The following is a 19,962-nucleotide window of genomic DNA, read 5'->3' as shown; positions in this document are numbered from 1 at the left end:
CCACTTTAAGGGAGGATATTAGCGAAGGGAATGAGGATGTCGAGTCCATATGGGTTGAAATTCATGGAGGGAAAAATGGTAACAAAATTCTCATTGGGGTCTGTTACAAACCCCCAAATATAACAGAAAGCATGGAAAGTCTACTTCTAAAGCAGATAGATGAAGCTGCAACCCATAATGAGGTCCTGGTTATGGGGGACTTTAACTACCCGGATATTAACTGGGAAACAGAAACCTGTGAAACCCATAAAGGCAACAGGTTTCTGCTAATAACCAAGAAAAATTATCTTTCACAATTGGTGCAGAATCCAACCAGAGGAGCAGCACTTTTAGACCTAATACTATCTAATAGACCTGACAGAATAACAAATCTGCAGGTGGTTGGGCATTTAGGAAATAGCGACCACAATATTGTGCAGTTTCACCTGTCTTTCACTAGGGGGACTTGTCAGGGAGTCACAAAAACATTGAACTTTAGGAAGGCAAAGTTTGAACAGCTTAGAGATGCCCTTAATCTGGTAGACTGGGACAATATCCTCAGAAATGAGAATACAGATAATAAATGGGAAATGTTTAAGAACATCCTAAATAGGCAGTGTAAGCGGTTTATACCTTGTGGGAATAAAAGGACTAGAAATAGGAAAAACCCAATGTGGCTAAACAAAGAAGTAAGACAGGCAATTAACAGTAAAAAGAAAGCATTTGCACTACTAAAGCAGGATGGCACCATTGAAGCTCTAAAAAACTATAGGGAGAAAAATACTTTATCTAAAAAACTAATTAAAGCTGCCAAAAAGGAAACAGAGAAGCACATTGCTAAGGAGAGTAAAACTAATCCCAAACTGTTCTTCAACTATATCAATAGTAAAAGAATAAAAACTGAAAATGTAGGCCCCTTAAAAAATAGTGAGGAAAGAATGGTTGTAGATGACGAGGAAAAAGCTAACATATTAAACACCTTCTTCTCCACGGTATTCACGGTGGAAAATGAAATGCTAGGTGAAATCCCAAGAAACAATGAAAACCCTATATTAAGGGTCACCAATCTAACCCAAGAAGAGGTGCGAAACCGGCTAAATAAGATTAAAATAGATAAATCTCCGGGTCCGGATGGCATACACCCACGAGTACTAAGAGAACTAAGTAATGTAATAGATAAACCATTATTTCTTATTTTTAGTGACTCTATAGCGACAGGGTCTGTTCCGCAGGACTGGCGCATAGCAAATGTGGTGCCAATATTCAAAAAGGGCTCTAAAAGTGAACCTGGAAATTATAGGCCAGTAAGTCTAACCTCTATTGTTGGTAAAATATTTGAAGGGTTTCTGAGGGATGTTATTCTGGATTATCTCAATGAGAATAACTGTTTAACTCCATATCAGCATGGGTTTATGAGAAATCGCTCCTGTCAAATCAATCTAATCAGTTTTTATGAAGAGGTAAGCTATAGGCTGGACCACGGTGAGTCATTGGACGTGGTATATCTCGATTTTTCCAAAGCGTTTGATACCGTGCCGCACAAGAGGTTGGTACACAAAATGAGAATGCTTGGTCTGGGGGAAAATGTGTGTAAATGGGTTAGTAACTGGCTTAGTGATAGAAAGCAGAGGGTGGTTATAAATGGTATAGTCTCTAACTGGGTCGCTGTGACCAGTGGGGTACCGCAGGGGTCAGTATTGGGACCTGTTCTCTTCAACATATTCATTAATGATCTGGTAGAAGGTTTACACAGTAAAATATCGATATTTGCAGATGATACAAAACTATGTAAAGCAGTTAATACAAGAGAAGATAGTATTCTGCTACAGATGGATCTGGATAAGTTGGAAACTTGGGCTGAAAGGTGGCAGATGAGGTTTAACAATGATAAATGTAAGGTTATACACATGGGAAGAGGGAATCAATATCACCATTACACACTGAACGGGAAACCACTGGGTAAATCTGACAGGGAGAAGGACTTGGGGATCCTAGTTAATGATAAACTTACCTGGAGCAGCCAGTGCCAGGCAGCAGCTGCCAAGGCAAACAGGATCATGGGGTGCATTAAAAGAGGTCTGGATACACATGATGAGAGCATTATACTGCCTCTGTACAAATCCCTAGTTAGACCGCACATGGAGTACTGTGTCCAGTTTTGGGCACCGGTGCTCAGGAAGGATATAATGGAACTAGAGAGAGTACAAAGGAGGGCAACAAAATTAATAAAGGGGATGGGAGAACTACAATACCCAGATAGATTAGCGAAATTAGGATTATTTAGTCTAGAAAAAAGACGACTGAGGGGCGATCTAATAACCATGTATAAGTATATAAGGGGACAATACAAATATCTCGCTGAGGATCTGTTTATACCAAGGAAGGTGACGGGCACAAGGGGGCATTCTTTGCGTCTGGAGGAGAGAAGGTTTTTCCACCAACATAGAAGAGGATTCTTTACTGTTAGGGCAGTGAGAATCTGGAATTGCTTGCCTGAGGAGGTGGTGATGGCGAACTCAGTCGAGGGGTTCAAGAGAGGCCTGGATGTCTTCCTGGAGCAGAACAATATTGTATCATACAATTATTAGGTTCTGTAGGACGTAGATCTGGGTATTTATTATGATGGAATATAGGCTGAACTGGATGGACAAATGTCTTTTTTCGGCCTTACTAACTATGTTACTATGTTACTATGTAATAGTATAAAAGTCTGTGAAGCACATGTGGTGTCAATATGATCACTGCACCCCTACATGAATTCTGTAGGGAGTGTAGTTTGTAAAATTAGGTCATATGTGAAGGGTTTCTTTTGTTCTGGGACTTCAGGTTCTCTGCCAATATGGCATGGCACCCTCAAACCATTCCAGTAAAATCTCAACTCCAATATGGCTATCCTTCCCTTCCGAGCTTTGCACTGTGCCTCAAAAGCAGTTTTGGACCACATTTCTGACATCGTCGTACTAAGGAGAAATTGCACAACAAATTTTGGGTTCTAGTTTCTCTTGTTATCCTAGTGAAAATGAAAACATTTGCGGCTAAACAGTTTTGTGGGAAATACCGTAATTGTTTTTTTTTTTTCATTTTCACAGATCAACATAAAATTCTGTGAAGCAGCTGAGGGTTCAATGTGCTCACCACATGTCTAGATAAATCCCTTGAGGGGTCTAGTTTCCTAAATAGGGTAACTTTTTTGGATTTTCCATGGCTTAGGCACACCACAGGCTCTCCAAATACGACATCACACCCGCACACAATTCCATCAAAGTATGCAGACATCACTCCTTCCTTTCTGAGCCTTGCTGTGCACCTAAGCAGTAGTTTTGCCCCACATATGGGCTATCTGCATACTAAGGAGAAATTCCACAACCAATTGTATGATGCAATTTCTCCTATTACCCTTATGAAAATTCAAAATTTGAGGCTAAAAAACATTTTTGTGGGAAAAATGTGATGATTTTTTTTTTCACAGCTCAACTTCTGTGAAACACCTGGTGGTTCAAGGTGCTCACCACATATCTAGATAAGTGCCCTGAGGGGTTTAATTTTCCAAAATGGTGTCACTTGTTGGGGGTTCCACTGTTTAGGCACATCAGGGGCTCTCCAAACGCACCATGGCATCCGCCAATCCTGCAAATTTTGCATTCAAAAAGTTAAATGGTGCTCCTTTTCCGAGCTCTGCCATGTTCTCAAACAGTGGTTTTCCCCTATATACAGTGGGGCAAAAAAGTATTTAGTCAGCAATAGTGCAAGTTCCACCACTTAAAAAGATGAGAGGCGTCTGTAATTTACATCATAGGTAGATCTCAACTATGGGAGACAAACTGAGAAAAAAAAATCCAGAAAATCACATTGTCTGTTTTTTTAACATTTTATTTGCATATTATGGTGGAAAATAAGTATTTGGTCAGAAACAAAATTTCATCTCAATACTTTGTAATATATCCTTTGTTGGCAATGACAGAGGTCAAACGTTTTCTGTAAGTCTTCACAAGGTTGCCACACACTGTTGTTGGTATGTTGGCCCATTCCTCCATGCAGATCTCCTCTAGAGCAGTGATGTTTTTGGCTTTTCGCTTGGCAACACGGACTTTCAACTCCCTCCAAAGGTTTTCTATAGGGTTGAGATCTGGAGACTGGCTAGGCCACTCCAGGACCTTGAAATGCTTCTTACGAAGCCTCTCCTTCGTTGCCCTAGCGGTGTGCTTTGGATCATTGTCATGTTGAAAGACCCAGCCACATTTCATCTTCAATGCCCTTGCTGATGGAAGGAGGTTTGCACTCAAAATCTCACGATACATGGCCCCATTCATTCTTTCATGTACCCGGATCAGTCGTCCTGGCCCCTTTGCAGAGAAACAGCCCCAAAGCATGATGTTTCCACCACCATGCTTTACAGTAGGTATGGTGTTTGATGGATGCAACTTAGTATTCTTTTTCCTCCAAACACGACAAGTTGTGTTTCTACCAAACAGTTCCAGTTTGGTCATCAGACCATAGGACATTCTCCCAAAACTCCTCTGGATCATCCAAATGCTCTCTAGCAAACTTCAGACGGGCCCGGACATGTACTGGCTTAAGCAGTGGGACACGTCTGGCACTGCAGGATCTGAGTCCATGGTGGCGTAGTGTGTTACTTATGGTAGGCCTTGTTACATTGGTCCCAGCTCTCTGCAGTTCATTCACTAGGTCCCCCCGCGTGGTTCTGGGATTTTTGCTCACCGTTCTTGTGATCATTCTGACCCCACGGGGTGGGATTTTGCGTGGAGCCCCAGATCGAGGGAGATTATCAGTGGTCTTGTATGTCTTCCATTTTCTAATTATTGCTCCCACTGTTGATTTCTTCACTCCAAGCTGGTTGGCTATTGCAGATTCAGTCTTCCCAGCCTGGTACAGGGCTACAATTTTGTTTCTGGTGTCCTTTGACAGCTCTTTGGTCTTCACCATAGTGGAGTTTGGAGTCAGACTGTTTGAGGGTGTGCACAGGTATCTTTTTATACTGATAACAAGTTTAAACAGGTGCCATTACTACAGGTAATGAGTGGAGGAAAGAGGAGACTCTTAAAGAAGAAGTTACAGGTCTGTGAGAGCCAGAAATCTTGATTGTTTGTTTCTGACCAAATACTTATTTTCCACCATAATATGCAAATAAAATGTTAAAAAAACAGACAATGTGATTTTCTGGATTTTTTTTTCTCAGTTTGTCTCCCATAGTTGAGGTCTGCCTATGATGTAAATTACAGACGCCTCTCATCTTTTTAAGTGGTGGAACTTGCACTATTGCTGACTGACTAAATACTTTTTTGCCCCACTGTACCTATGGGTATCTGTGCTCAGGAGAAATTGCGCAACAAATTTTGGGTTCCATTTTTTCATGTTACCTCTGTGACAATAAAAGAAATTTAAAGTCTAAAGTGACATTTTTATGAAAACAAATTAAACGTTAATTATTTTTCCTTCCTCATTCCAAAAAACTCTGTGAAGCACCTAAAGGGTTAATCAAATTCTTGAATGAAGTTTTGAGTCCCTTGAAGGGTGAAGTTTTTAGAATAGTGTCACTTTTGGGTACTTTCTGTCATATAGACCCCTCACTTCAAATGTAATGTGGTCCCTAAAAGAAAAAAAATTGTTTAAAAGCTGGTCAACTTTTAATACTTATAGCTTCCACAAAAAAGTTTCAAAAATTGTGGGGATGTAAACTTGACATGTGGGAGATGTTAACAATTTAGTGTGGCACAACTCTGTTTTATGGGCACAAAAATTCAAAGTATGAAAATTGCCAACATTTCTAAATTTTTGCCAAATTTCAGTTTTTTCTCAAACGCAAGTCATATTGAAGATATGTTACCACTATCGTGAAGTACAATATGTAATGAAAAAACAGTCACCGATTCAGTGGGATTCGTTGAGGCATTCCAGAGTTGTTACCTCATAAAGTGACACTGGTCAGAATCGTAAAATTTGCCCTGGTCATGAAGGTGCAAACAGGCTTGGGGTTAAATGGGTTAATAAGCCCTCCTACTGTGCACTCGTTACCTGTATAAAAGACACCTGTCCACACAATCAATCACACTCCAATCTCTCCAGCATAGCCAAGACCAAAGTGCCTAAGGACACCAAGGACAAAATTGTAGCCCTGCACAAGGCTGGGATGGGCTACAGGACAATAGACAAGCAGCTTGGTGAAAAGGCAACAACTGTTGGCACAATCAGCGTCGGACTGGAGCACCTTGGACCCACCAGAGAAAATCATTCTTGGGGCACACTATATAGAAATAGATACAAGACCACCAATTGTGCGGTAAAACGCGCTAATATCAGGGTATAATATAAGGTAGTACACGTCTTAATTATGTAGCAAGGGTTGGGGTAGCCACCTAACAGAATATAATTTAGCCCCCTCATAAAATATAATACAGTCCCCTCTAATAGAATATAATGCAGCACCCCACAAAATATAATGCAACCCCCTCAGGTATAACGCAGTCCCCACCATAGAATATACTGTAGCCCCCTCATAGGGTATAATGCAGCCACCACGGAATATAATGTAGTCAACTGAGAGAATGCAGCCCCACCACAGAATATAATGCAGCCCCCCATAGAGTATACTGTAGCCCCCTCACATAGTATGATGCAGCCCCCCACAGAATATAATGTAGCCCCCTCATAAAGTGTAATGCAGCCCCTCTCCACCCCCATCATTGTCCTCATCACCACCTCCATCATTGCCTTCTCCGCCACCACCCCTATCATTCTCCCCCACCACCTGCATCATTGCCTCCTCCCCCACCATCATTGTCCATTTCATTACCTCCATCATTGCCTCCCCCACCACCATCCTTGCCCATCACCTCCATCATTGCCTCCCCCTACCACCATCATTGCCCATTTCATCACCTCCATCACTGCCTCCCATCACCACCATTGCCCATCACCTCCATCATTGCCTCTCCCCCACCACCATCATTGCCCATCACCTCCATCATTGCCTCCCCCACCACCATTGCCCATTTCATCACCTCCATCATTGCCTCCCACCACCATCATTGCCCATCACCTCCATCATTGCCTCCCCTCACCCTCATTGTCCATCACCTCCATCACTCCCTCCCTCACCATGATTGCCCATCACCTCCATCATTGTTTCCCCCACCATCACTGCCCATCACTTCCATCATTGCCTCCCCTCACCTCCATCATTGCCTCCCCACCACCATCATTGCCTCCCCCACCATCATTGACCATCACCTCCATCATTCCCTCCCTCACCATGATTGCCCATCACCTCCATCATTGTCTCCCCCACCATCATTGCCCATCACTTCCATAATTGCCTCCCCTCACCTCCATCATTGCCTCCCCACCACCACCATCATTGTCCATCACCTCCATCATTGTCTTCCCCCCACCATTGCCCATCACCTCCATCATTGTCTCCCCCAAGCACCATCATTGCCCATCACCTCCATCATTGTCTCCCCCCACCAATATCATTGTCCTTCACCACATACACGCAGCTCATCACACACTCTCATTCACACACACACTCTCATTCACACACACACACACACACACTCTCTGTCACTCACACACAGGCAGGTAGGCACGCAGCACAGTTCACCTCCCCACAGCAGCAGCTCATTCCAGCAGCTCATTCCAGCAGCCTCTTCCTCACTGGATTCCTGGAAGCTTTCTGACTGAGACAGCGGCACGCTGGATGATGACATCATCCAGCTGGGCTGTCTTAGAGAGGAAGCAGGACGCCGGGAGGTGAGCTGCTCTGTGAGTCTGTGTGCCTGCGTGTGTGTGTGTGCTGTGTGTGTGGATGTGCGGTACTTTGTGTGTGTGGTGCAGCTTTACATGCGGGCAGTGTTAGCTGCACCCTGCGGCTACCGCTGCCAGCTATTAAAGAGAAATGGTATTCATGCCTCTTCCACGCCCCTAGGGGCGTGGGGAAGCGTGAATACTCATTTGGCTTTAGCAGCGGGGACAGGATCCTGTCTCCAGCTGCTGCTACTTGCACAGGGCGGGCTCCCTTGACTCAGGGGCCCTATAGCCACAGGCAAGGGGCCCCTGGAGCAGTGGGGGCCCTAGGCAGCTGCTGGCCAGTATGCCAGCAGGCGTCAGTGCCTGGGCCCACCGGAGAATCCTCTGGTTCTCCGGTGGGCCAGTCCGAGCCTGGGCACAATTATTAGAAAATGGAAGAAACTCAAGATGACTGTCAATCTTCCTTAGTCCAGGGCTCCATTCAGGATCTTTCCTCGTTGGGTACGGATGATTCTGAGAAAGGTTAGGAATCTGCCTAGAACTACATGGGAGGACCTGGTCAGTGACCTCAAGAGTGATGGGTCCACAGTTTTAAACATTACAGTTAGTAACACATTACGGCGTCATGGATTAAAATCCGTCAGGGCACGCCATCACATGTCCAGGCCTGTTTGAAGTTCGCCAATGACCATCAGGATGATCCAGAGGAGGCATGGGAGAAGGTCATGTAGTCAGATGAGACCAAAACTTTTTGGTATCCATTCCACTCACCATGTTTGGAGAAAAGAGGAGTACAACTCCAAAAATACTATCCCAACTGTGAAGCATGGTGGGGGAAACATAAGACTTTTAAGGGTGATTTCCTGCAAAGGGGACTGCATCGTATTGAAGGGAGGATGGATGGGGTTATGTATCGTGAGATTTTGGCCAACAACTTCCTTCCCTCAGTAAAAGCATTGAAGATGGGTCGTGGCTGGGTCTTCCAGCAATACAGTGGCCCAAAACACACAGCCAGGCAACAAAGGCAACTAAGGAGTGGCTCTGTATGAAGCATTTCAAGGTCCTGGAGTGTCCTGGCTAGTCTCCAGACCTAAACCCAGTAGAAAGTCTTAGGCGGGAGATGAAACTCTGTTGCCCAGCGACAGACCCAAAACCTGGAATATCTGGAGAAGATCTGTACAGAGGAGTAGGCCAAATTCCCTGTTGCAGTGTGTGCAAACTTGATCAAAAACTACACGAAATGTCTGAACTCTGTAATTGCAAGCACAGGTTTCTGTACCAAATATGAAGTTCTGTTTTTCTATTGTGTAAAATACTTATTTCATGGCAATAATATACACATTAATTATTTAAAAATCATACAATGTGATTTTATGGATTTTTTTTGTTAAGATTCTATCTCTCACAGTTGAAGTGTACCTACAATTAAAATTACAGACCTCTATTAGTTGTACTTCTTTTACCCACTGTATAAACAATTGTCCAGACTTGAAAAGATGAAAAGCCGGATTACTCACCGGTAATACTCTTTTAGTGAGTCCACGACAGCACCCCACTGGAGAGAGGGATCCGCCCCGCAGGAACAGGAAACCTACCGAGAAATAAAAGGGGGCGGTCCGCCTCTCCTCCTCAGTTTTGATTTCAGAGTACCCGGAGGACCGCCAGTATTAGGCAAATATAATTTATTTCATTTTCAAACTTATTTGCTCATGTATGATTAAAAGAATTTTACTCAATAGTAAGTACTATATTAATATAGGGAGGGATGTAAGAGGGTGCTGTCGTGGACTCACTAAAAGAGTATTACCGGTGAGTAATCCGGCTTTTTCCCTTTCGCCACGACAGCACCCCACTGGAGATCTTACAGAGACCATCACCTGGGGGGGACCACCGTGCTGAGGACAGTCCTGCCAAAGTCTAGGTCAGAAGTTGACGATAGGTCAAGCCTATAGTGATTATAGAATGTAGAGGGATTTGACCAAGTTGCCGCCTTACATATAGTCTCAATTGGGACCTCTCCCCTTTCTGCCCAGGAGGATGCCATAGCTCTGGTAGAGTGCGCTGTTATGCCTTCCGGAGGGTTTTCTTTACTCGCGGAATAGGCCAGTCTGATAGACTCTCTGATCCACCGGGATAACGTGCTTTTTGTTATTCCATGACCCTTCTTGTGACCCTGGAAGGAAATAAACAGAGCCCTACACTGTTGCCAGCTACAGGTTCTTTCAATGTACTTTAACACTACTCTTTTAACATCTAGAGTGTGGTACTTTTGTTCTTCAGGAGTGGAAGGATTACTGAAGAAAGTGGGCAAGATTATTTCCTGAGACCTATGGAATCTCTTAGCTACTTTTTGAAGGTAGGAAGGGTCTGGTTTAAGGACCAACTTATCCTGAAAAGTTAGCAGGAAAGGTGGATCTATAGAGAGTGCTTGGATGTCACTGATTCTCCTGGCTGAAGTCAGTGCTACCAAGAGGGCCGTTTTTAGCGATAGGGTTTTGATTGGTATTGAATCTATTGGTTCGAATGGAGAATCTGTTAGGGCTTGTAAAACTAAATTTAGATCCCAGGGAGGAACTCTAGGTATATTAACTGGATTTATCCGTTCGCAGGCTGTAATAAATCGGGATACCCATCTATACCCCGCGTTATGGCCATAGAGAGCTCCTAGTGCTGAAACATGGACTTTTAAGGTGTTTGCAGTTTAACCTAGTTCTCTCCCTTTTTGAAGAAATTCCAGGATAGACTGTATCGGAATTTCTGACGTGTTTGAAGATGTATGGAATTGTAGGAATCTCTTCCATATTTTTGTATAAATTTTTGTAGTGGAAGGTTTTCTACTCTGGAGGAGTGTGTTTATCAATCCCTCCGAGAACCCCCTTGATTTTAGCATCTGCCTCTCAAATTCCAGGCCGTGAGATGTAGACTGTCCACTTGAGGGTGGAAAAAGGGACCCTGGAAGAGAAGATTGGGTGTTGAGGGGAGGACCCAAGGATCTGAGACCGACATGGTTTGCAGCCACGAGAACCAAGGCCTCTTCGGCCAGAATGGAGCTATTAGTATCACCCTCGCTCCTTCGGTTCTGATTTTGCGAATGACTTGGGGTAGTAGTATGATCGGCGGAAAAGCATATGCTAGACTGAACTGCCAAGGGGCTTGGAGAGCGTCCAGAATGTCTGGATGATCCGCTAGAGATAGGGAGGCAAATTTCCGGACTTTTTTGTTTTTTTCTTGTGGCGACGAGATCTACTTGAGGCCGACCCCATAGGGATACTATGTCTTGAAAAATCTGTTGGTTTAGGCACCACTCTCCTTGTTTCAAGGTGTGTCGACTTAAGAAGTCTGCCTGCTGGTTGTTTTCCCCTCTTATGTGCAGTGCAGTAAGGGATGTTAGGTGACTTTCTGCTAGATTCAGGATTTCTGTAGCAGAAGACATCAGAGTCTCTGATCGCGTGCCTCCTTGCCTGTTTAGATACGTCACTGTGGTGGTGTTATCGGAAAGGATTCTGACGTCTTTCCCTCGTAGCTGTGGGAGAAAATGGCATAAGGCGTATTTTACTGCATTTAATTCTTTAACATTAGAGGAGTAGCAGCTTTCCTCCATGTTCCATAACCCTTGGCAAAAATCATTCCCCATATGAGCGCCCCATCCATGAGGACTGGCGTCAGTGGTTATGGTATGAGATGGCGTTATTATCCATGGAACACCACTCATCAAATGGTCTGAATTCAGCCACCACGTTAAGGAAGTTAAAACTTCCCTAGATAAGGTTATTTTTACATTTAGGTGACCGTCTATCTTCTTGTAAAATCTGGTGTTGCAGTGTACGGGTATGATGTTGAGCCCATTTTACCGCAGGTATACAAGAGATAAGGGATCCTAGTAAGGACATAACTTGTCTTAGGGATATACGTGGATTGTTTATTGCTGCTAGGACTTTGTGTTTGATCAGTAGTATTTTTACCTGAGGCAGGAGACACTTTTGAGATACGGAGTCTAGATGGAACCCCAAGAACGCCTGACAGGATTGCGGAGTGAGTCTGGATTTGTTGGTATTGATTATCCAGCCTAGATCCTGTAGAGAGGAAATTGCATGAGCCAAACGATCAGCACATTGAGTAACTGAATTTCCAATGACCAAAGTCATCCAGATAGGGAACAATTAAGGTTTATTTTTGGCAAAGGTAGGCCATCACCTCTAGCATTATCTTGGTAAAGATCCTCGGTGCTGTTGAAAGACCGAAGGGCATGGCTGTATACTGGAAATGATGAATCTCGCCGTTGATTGTCACTGCTACTCTGAGGTACCTTTGGTATCTGTCATGGATAGGGAGATGATAATAAGCATCTTTCAAATCAATGCCCCCCATCATACAGTTTGGAAAGAGGAGTTTTATAGTGGATCTAATGGATTCCATCTTAAATGTATGGTTTTCAACAAATGAATTGAGTTTTTTAAGGTTTATGATGGTCCTGAAAGAACCGTCGGGTTTAGAAATCAGGAATAAGGGAGAGTAGAGGACTGCCTTCCTGTCCCTCGGGGACTTGGACTAAAACCCGCTTTGATAATAGGGTTTGAATTTCCAGCTCTAGAGCCTGTTGTTGTGCAGGCGAGCTGAGGGATGTTATAATATATGACTCGTGGGGAACACGAGAGAATTGTAGTTTAATTCCATCTCGGATGATGTTTAAAACCCACGAGCTAGATGTTACTTTTTCCCATTGGGTGGCGAAAAAACTTCAGTCTGCCCCCTACTGGTATATCCTCAGAATTTATTGTCTTTTGGGGGGTTGGGTCTTCTAAACATGGTGCCTCTTTGCCTGTCCTCTTTAGCAGTCCATGTTGTAGACCTATCCGTTTGCCTCCTTTTACCAAACGGTCTCCTCTTAAAGGCTCTCCTGTAAAAGGGAATAGAGGAATCAGGAAAAGCTTTCTTCCTGTCCTTTGCCTTTTTGAGTATCTCATCTAAGGTTTTACCAAAGAGGTACTCACCCTCACATGGGATTGCGCATATCTTAGATTTAGACTGCGCGTCCCCTTTCCAACTTTTCATTCAAAGTGCGCGTCTTGCATTGTTCACAAGGCCTGCAGATCTTGCTGCTAACCGAAGAGAGTCGGCAGATGCGTCCACCATAAAAGCTGCTGCTCCTCGTATTATGGGGATGGCCGCTCGTAGTTTCTCTCTAGAAATTTTATTTTCGATCTGCTGGTACAATTGATCAATCCAAATGATCATTGACCGGGCAGCGCAGGTGCTGGCTACTGCAGGTTTAAAGATTCCTGTAGCCGCTTCCCAAGATCGTTTAAGGGATGATTCAGCTTTACGATCCAATGGATCGACCAGAAGTCCTGCATCCTCCACAGGCAGAGTGGATTGCTTGGAGGTAGAAGCTACGGCTGCATCGACCTTAGGAACTTTGGTCCATGTAAGAAGCTCCTCATCACTAAACGGATATTTACGTTTAGACGCGGAGGGCAAAAAGCTTCTTTGATCCTGCTTCTCCCACTCTCTTTTAATTAATGCTTTCACCGCTGGTATAACCGGAAAACATCTCCTCTTTCTTTCTGCCAAACCCGCAAACATAATTTCCTGCGTGGTTTGCGCACCCTTTACCTCCTCACACCCCATGGTATTGCGGATTGACTTTACCAAGTTGTCCACACTGTCTAAGGGGAAACATGAACGACCCTCGATTTCTGATGATGATGATAGGGAGGCTTCTGACAGTACCATCTGGTCACTTTCGGAGTCTGACATAAGTGTTGGTGTTTTGGACTTAGCTTTACGCGGTTTTTCCTGGGTCATATTTTTTAGCTCCTCCCTAATAATGGCCCGTAAGTCCGTAACGGACACTGTCGCTCCCTGAGTTGTTTCCTTAAAACAGTCCTTGCACAGTTTTTGGGGGTATGAGTCCGGAAGGGGCTGGCTACACAAGGCACATTCCTTATGCTTGGACTTTTGTCATTATTTAGACTGGGCGTAATAAGTAGCGAGAGAGAGAGAAAAGAGAGAGAGATATGGAGACAACATCAGCTTAATAGGCAGAGTTTTAACACTCACCCAGTGAAGCGAATAGTACCGGATCAGAAGGCCGAGATCCTGTTCTGGAACCGTCACTCTTACGAGCGGTCTCCGAGGATCCTTTGTGATCTTTGGCGGGGGGCACTGGATCTCCAGCTGTGGGGTCCATGGCACCTGGGGACGACATCTCTGCTTCGCTGCATTATTGCTTCTTGGCGTTTTAAATAGTGTGCCTTTTTTTTTTCCCCGCTGCGCAATGCGCATGCGCGGATCGTCGCTGGCTCCCCCGCCCCAGATCCGGCCTAGGCGCCCCGGAAGTGACTCCTTCAGTTCCGGGGTAGCCAATATTACGGCGGTCGGCGCATGCGCGGTCCGGGATTTAGCACCGGACCGCAATGGAGATCACCTTACCCGGCTCCTGGCCGCACCGCACGCAGGGGAAGACGCCGGGCGGCCCTCCCCGTACCTGGCCGTCTGCCCGCTCCACCAGACGAGGAGGGAGCCGTCTAACGGAACTCCCCTGACGCTGCTTCTGAGCTGCAGCCCCTGCCGTTCTCAAGGACACCGCGCAGGCGGCATGCTAGCCCAGGTACGTATAGTCCTGTCGTTCCTGGATGTTCCCACAGGAACAGGAAACAAACTAAGGAGGAGAGGCGGACCGCCCCCTTTTATTTCTCGGTAGGTTTCCTGTTCCTGCGGGGCGGATCCCTCTCTCCAGTGGGGTGCTGTCGTGGCGAAAGGGAAAAAAATGTTTAATAGGAGAAAATATAGGCTGATAATAATAATAAAAAAGTATATGGCAATAATAAAGTAAATGGCAAAAACCTTTGTTCAGTGTTCTATAGTTGGAGAAAATAAAATTTATACAGTAATTTAATCGATATAAGGGATGTCAAACTCAAATACACAGAGGGCCAAAATTAAAAACTTGGACAAACCGCAAGCCATCCTTGACATTTATTAAAACAGTGTGTACAATTGAGGACATTTTTCCTTATCAACAAATGTAAGTACATCATATGTTCATATGTTGTGAAGGGGTTTAAGGTGTTGTCTGGTCTAAAATGACAAGTCTGCAGTAACTATGTGTGACTGCAGATTTGTGAATCCTCCCAGTACATGCACTTAGCACTGTCAGGATTCTGCAGTCTCAGCGCTGGGAGCAGAGGTCATGTGACTGAAAATATGCATTATGTAAACTCCTGGACAGAACCTGACTAGTCTGTTTTTGGCATGCTCAATATTTGTATATTGCACTAGGCCGAAACAGTCTAGTTGGGTTCTGGCCAGGAGTTTGGTTATCGCATACTTGTATTCACTGTACCGCTGTTCCCGGCGCTGACAGCGGAGAATCTTCACAGCAGCTAGTGTGCTCTGGGAGGATTCACAAGTCTGCAGTCGCATGGAGTGAGTGCAGACTTGTCTTTTTAAACTGGACAACTACTTTAATAACTCTCAAGATGACTGTGGCACTGCAGTATGGCTGAAATGGTGCCTCCCAGGTATGACACCAGGGAAATGCCATTACTCCTTCCGATACACAGCTCCACACTCACTTTTTGCTGAAGGGGAGAGTGACCACACAGGGGATAGCACTAGATTCAGGCACTTTGTGCAGGACCTCATTCCTACTGTAGTATGCTTTGCTTCAGAACATGTGTATGGGAGAGAGGAGAAGGGAGGGTGGAGGCAGGGGTGATGCTGGGTGTCTCTCTGGTGCATTTTAAAGATGGCAAATTGTGAATCTTGACGAAAACAAGTAAAACTTGAGCACACTAGCAATTTAACAAGGCTGACATGAAAATCCTCAATGTAACATAGTAACATAGTTAGTAAGGCCGAAAAAAGACATTTGTCCATCCAGTTCAGCCTATATTCCATCATAATAAATCCCCAGATCTATGTCTTTCTACAGAACCTAATAATTGTATGATACAATATTGTTCTGCTCCAGGAAGACATCCAGGCCTCTCTTGAACCCCTCGACTGAGTTCGCCATCACCACCTCCTCAGGCAAGCAATTCCAGATTCTCACTGCCCTAACAGTAAAGAATCCTCTTCTATGTTGGTGGAAAAACCTTCTCTCCTCCAGACGCAAAGAATGCCCCCTTGTGCCCGTCACCTTCCATGGTATAAACAGATCCTCAGCAAGATATTTGTATTGTCCCCTTATATACTTATACATGGTTATTAGATCGCCCCTCAGTCGTCTTTTTTCTAGACTAAATAATCCTAATTTCGCTAATCTATCTGGGTATTGTAGTTCTCCCATCCCCTTTATGAATTTTGTTGCCCTCCTTTGTACTCTCTCTAGTTCCATTATATCCTTCCTGAGCACCGGTGCCCAAAACTGGACACAGTACTCCATGTGTGGTCTAACTAGGGATTTGTACAGAGGCAGTATAATGCTCTCATCATGTGTATCCAGACCTCTTTTAATGCACCCCATGATCCTGTTTGCCTTGGCAGCTGCTGCCTGGCACTGGCTGCTCCAGGTAAGTTTATCATTAACTAGGATCCCCAAGTCCTTCTCCCTGTCAGATTTACCCAGTGGTTTCCCATTCAGTGTGTAATGGTGATATTGATTCCTTCTTCCCATGTGTATAACCTTACATTTATCATTGTTAAACCTCATCTGCCACCTTTCAGCCCAAGTTTCCAACTTATCCAGATCCATCTGTAGCAGAATACTATCTTCTCTTGTATTAACTGCTTTACATAGTTTTGTATCATCTGCAAATATCAATATTTTACTGTGTAAACCTTCTACCAGATCATTAATGAATATGTTGAAGAGAACAGGTCCCAATACCGACCCCTGCGGTACCCCACTGGTCACAGCGACCCAGTTAGAGACTATACCATTTATAACCACCCTCTGCTTTCTATCACTAAGCCAGTTACTAACCCATTTACACACATTTTCCCCCAGACCAAGCATTCTCATTTTGTGTACCAACCTCTTGTGCGTCACTGTATCAAACGCTTTGGAAAAATCGAGATATACCACGTCCAATGACTCACCGTGGTCCAGCCTATAGCTTACCTCTTCATAAAAACTGATTAGATAGCAAAGGAAAACACAAGTGGTATGGAATAAAAATGTTATGAAACCTACAGTGCTGTAATCTTCAGCCCAATAGAGCAGTAAAATTCTCCCGCCCTTCCTCCCAGCAGAGGCAAGCTGCGGTCACATAGGGATTAACTTTGTACTGAAGAAAGGTATTATCTATTGTTACACAGAAGCATCTCTTGTCTGGTCAACTGCAGGGATTTCTTTTCTACGACTGGACATTGCAGTGGGTGGTCTGATTAAAGGGAACCTGTCACCTCTAAAATGGAAGTTGAGCTAAAGGTACCGTCACATTTAGCGACGCTGCAGCGATATAGACAACGATGCCGATCGCTGCAGCGTCGCTGTTTAGGTCGTTGTGTGGTCGCTGGAGAGCTGTCACACTGTGTCAGCGCCGGCCAGCCGTAAAGCAGACCAGAGCGGTGACGTCACCGCTGTGATCTGCTTTACGGCCGGTCGGTGCTGACAGTAAGTGCAGGGAAGCTGACGCTGGGGACGTGACAGACACCGGAATGTGAGTATGTACTGTTTGGTTTGTTTAACTTTTACAATGGTAGCCAGGCTAAACATCGGGTTACTAAGCGCGGCCCTGCGCTTAGTAACCCGATATTTACACTGGTTACCAGTGAACACATTGCTGGATCGGCGTCACACACGCCGATCCAGCAATGACAGCGGGTGATCAGCGACCAAAAAAAGGTCCTGATCATTCCCAGCGACCAACGATCTCCCAGCAGGGGCCTGATCGTTGATCGCTGTCACGCATAACGATTTCGTTAACGATATCGTTGCTACGTCACAAAAAGCAACGATATCGTTAACGAAATCGTTATGTGTGAAGGTACCTTAAGCCCACCGGTATCAGGGGCTTATCTACAGCATTCTGGAATCCTTAGGATAAGCCTCCAACGTAACCTGAAAGATGAGAAAAGAGGTTAGATTATACTCACCCAGGGGCGTTCCCGGTCCGATGGGCGTCGCGATCCGGGGCCTCCCATCTTCATAGGATGGCATCCTCTTCTTGTCTTCACGCTCCGGTGCAGGCGTACTTTCTCTGCCCTGTTGAGGGCAGAGCAAAGTACTGCAGTGCACAGGCGCCGGGCCTCTCTGACCTTTCCCGGCGCCTGCGCACGTAAGAAGATGGGACCGCCCCTAGGTGAGTATAATCTAACCTCTTTTTCTCATCTTTCAGGTTACATCGGGGGCTTCCAGAATGCTGTAGATAAGCCCCTGATGCCGGTGGGCTTAGCTCAACTTCCATTTTGGGGGTGACAGGTTCCCTTTAAGTACTGGCAAGTAACATTACATTCACTGTGCACAGAGCATTTGCTTGTCTCTAAGGGTGTTTCCACGGTCGGGAAACGCTGCGTGTTTGACGCTGCGTAGAGCCGCAGCGTCAAACACACAGCGTCCAGATGTTACAGCATAGTGGAGGGGATTTCATGAAATCCCGTCTCCACTATTCATTAAAACACGCAGGCGGCAGACCTGTGTAAACGGTCATGTGGCGTGTTTTTTCAGAACGCAGCATGTCTGTTAACAATGCAGCAACTCTCCTTCGCCGTGTTGTAAATTTACCATAGACAATCATTAGATGCGGTATAACTACATCTAATGATTAGTCACATGCGTAGTAACTGCGTTAACACAGCTTACTACGCATGTCTACTAATTCACATGCCGGCTTACTTGTCCTGCTGCCGGAAGTCCGCGTTCACTGCACTTCTCGCGGTAAGCTAAGTTCTCGCGATAACTTAGCTTACCGCGAGAACTGCCGTGCAAGTGACCGGGGGTTATCTCTGGTCACACTAGGCTGGTTCTCACGGTCAGCTGACCGTGAGTGCTAGAATGTAGGTGATTGCTGGAGAGTTATCTCCAACGATCATCTACAATCTCTGCTACATCTGGATGTCAGGCATCCAGATGTAGCAGAGCTGGACTCGTCATGGGACACTTTAGGACTACGTCGGACTCGGGGAGTATACTGTTGGTTTATTATTTTTCTTTTTTTCCAGGAGGCGAGGGCATCACATGGATTGAGCGTATGATAAAAATATGGTCAAAACTGTGTGGTGTTTTATTTCATTAAAATACTTTATTCTGCATGCGTGTGTGTTTTATTAGCCCTTTAACATCTATAGGATTAGTAATGGTAGGTATCTTATTGACGCCTCTCCATTACTAAGCTGGCTTAATGTCAACTTACAAAGGTGACATTAACCCTTTATTACCCCATATCCCACCACTACTCAGGCGTGGGAAGAGAGAGGCTAAGTGCCGGAATTGGCGCATCTGACAGATGCGCCATTTTTGGGGCGGCTGAGGGCTGGTATTTGTAGCTGGGGGGCAATATCCATGGCCCCTCTCTAGGCTATGAATATCAGCCCGCAGCTGTCTGCGTAGCCTTTCTGGCTATAAATTTTTATAGCCAGTTAAGGCTAAATATACAGCTGCAGGCTGATATTCATAGCCTGGGAAGATCCATGGGTAATAACCCCTTCCCAGGCTAAAAATATCTGTGCCCGTCGCTGGCTTTCCCTCTCTGGCGCAGGAAATTGCGTAGGAGCCCACGCCATTTTTTTTTTTCAATTTTTTTTAAAATTAAACATATTGCTTTTAAGGCCGGGGTCACACTTGCGAGAAACTCACATGAGTCTCTCACCTCAATACCCGTCACTGCCGCCAGCACTCGGGACTAAAGCGTTCAGCTACATTGAAATACATGCGGCCGCACACTCCGATCCCGCATGCCGGCAGCAGTGTCGGGTATTGAGGTGCGAGACTCGTGCGAGTTTCTTGCAAGTGTGACCCCGGCTTAACGCAGATTTTGTGTGTGTCTTTATTTAAGGCCGGTATCACACATGCGAGGAACTCAGGAGCAGAGCGTGCAGCTGCACAGAAATACATGCAACAGCACGCTCCGCTCCCGAGTGCCGTCGGCAGTGCTGGGTATTGAGACGAGACTCGTCCGAGTTTCTCGCATGTGTGAACCTGGCCTAACTCTTTATGTACCATTTTATTATATTTATTACTAAACATTGGGCTTGGTATTATCTATCTATATCTATTATCTATCGTATCTATCGATATATCTATCTGGCTATCGATAGATAAATATTTAT

The 19,962-nt window shown here is 45.0% G+C and overlaps 1 protein-coding gene across 2 annotated transcripts in view; it reads left to right on the top strand.

The window, feature by feature from the left end:
• Positions 1-19,962, top strand: part of ECHS1 (enoyl-CoA hydratase, short chain 1) — a 189,127-nt gene that overhangs the window by 152,718 nt on the left and 16,447 nt on the right. The window lies entirely within an intron of this gene.

The sequence above is a fragment of the Ranitomeya imitator genome, chromosome 2 (assembly GCF_032444005.1).
Source record: "Ranitomeya imitator isolate aRanImi1 chromosome 2, aRanImi1.pri, whole genome shotgun sequence".
Lineage (NCBI taxonomy): Eukaryota > Metazoa > Chordata > Amphibia > Anura > Dendrobatidae > Ranitomeya > Ranitomeya imitator.
The sequence above is the reverse complement of the archived record's forward strand: the minus strand, read 5'-3'. Positions and strand labels throughout refer to the sequence as shown.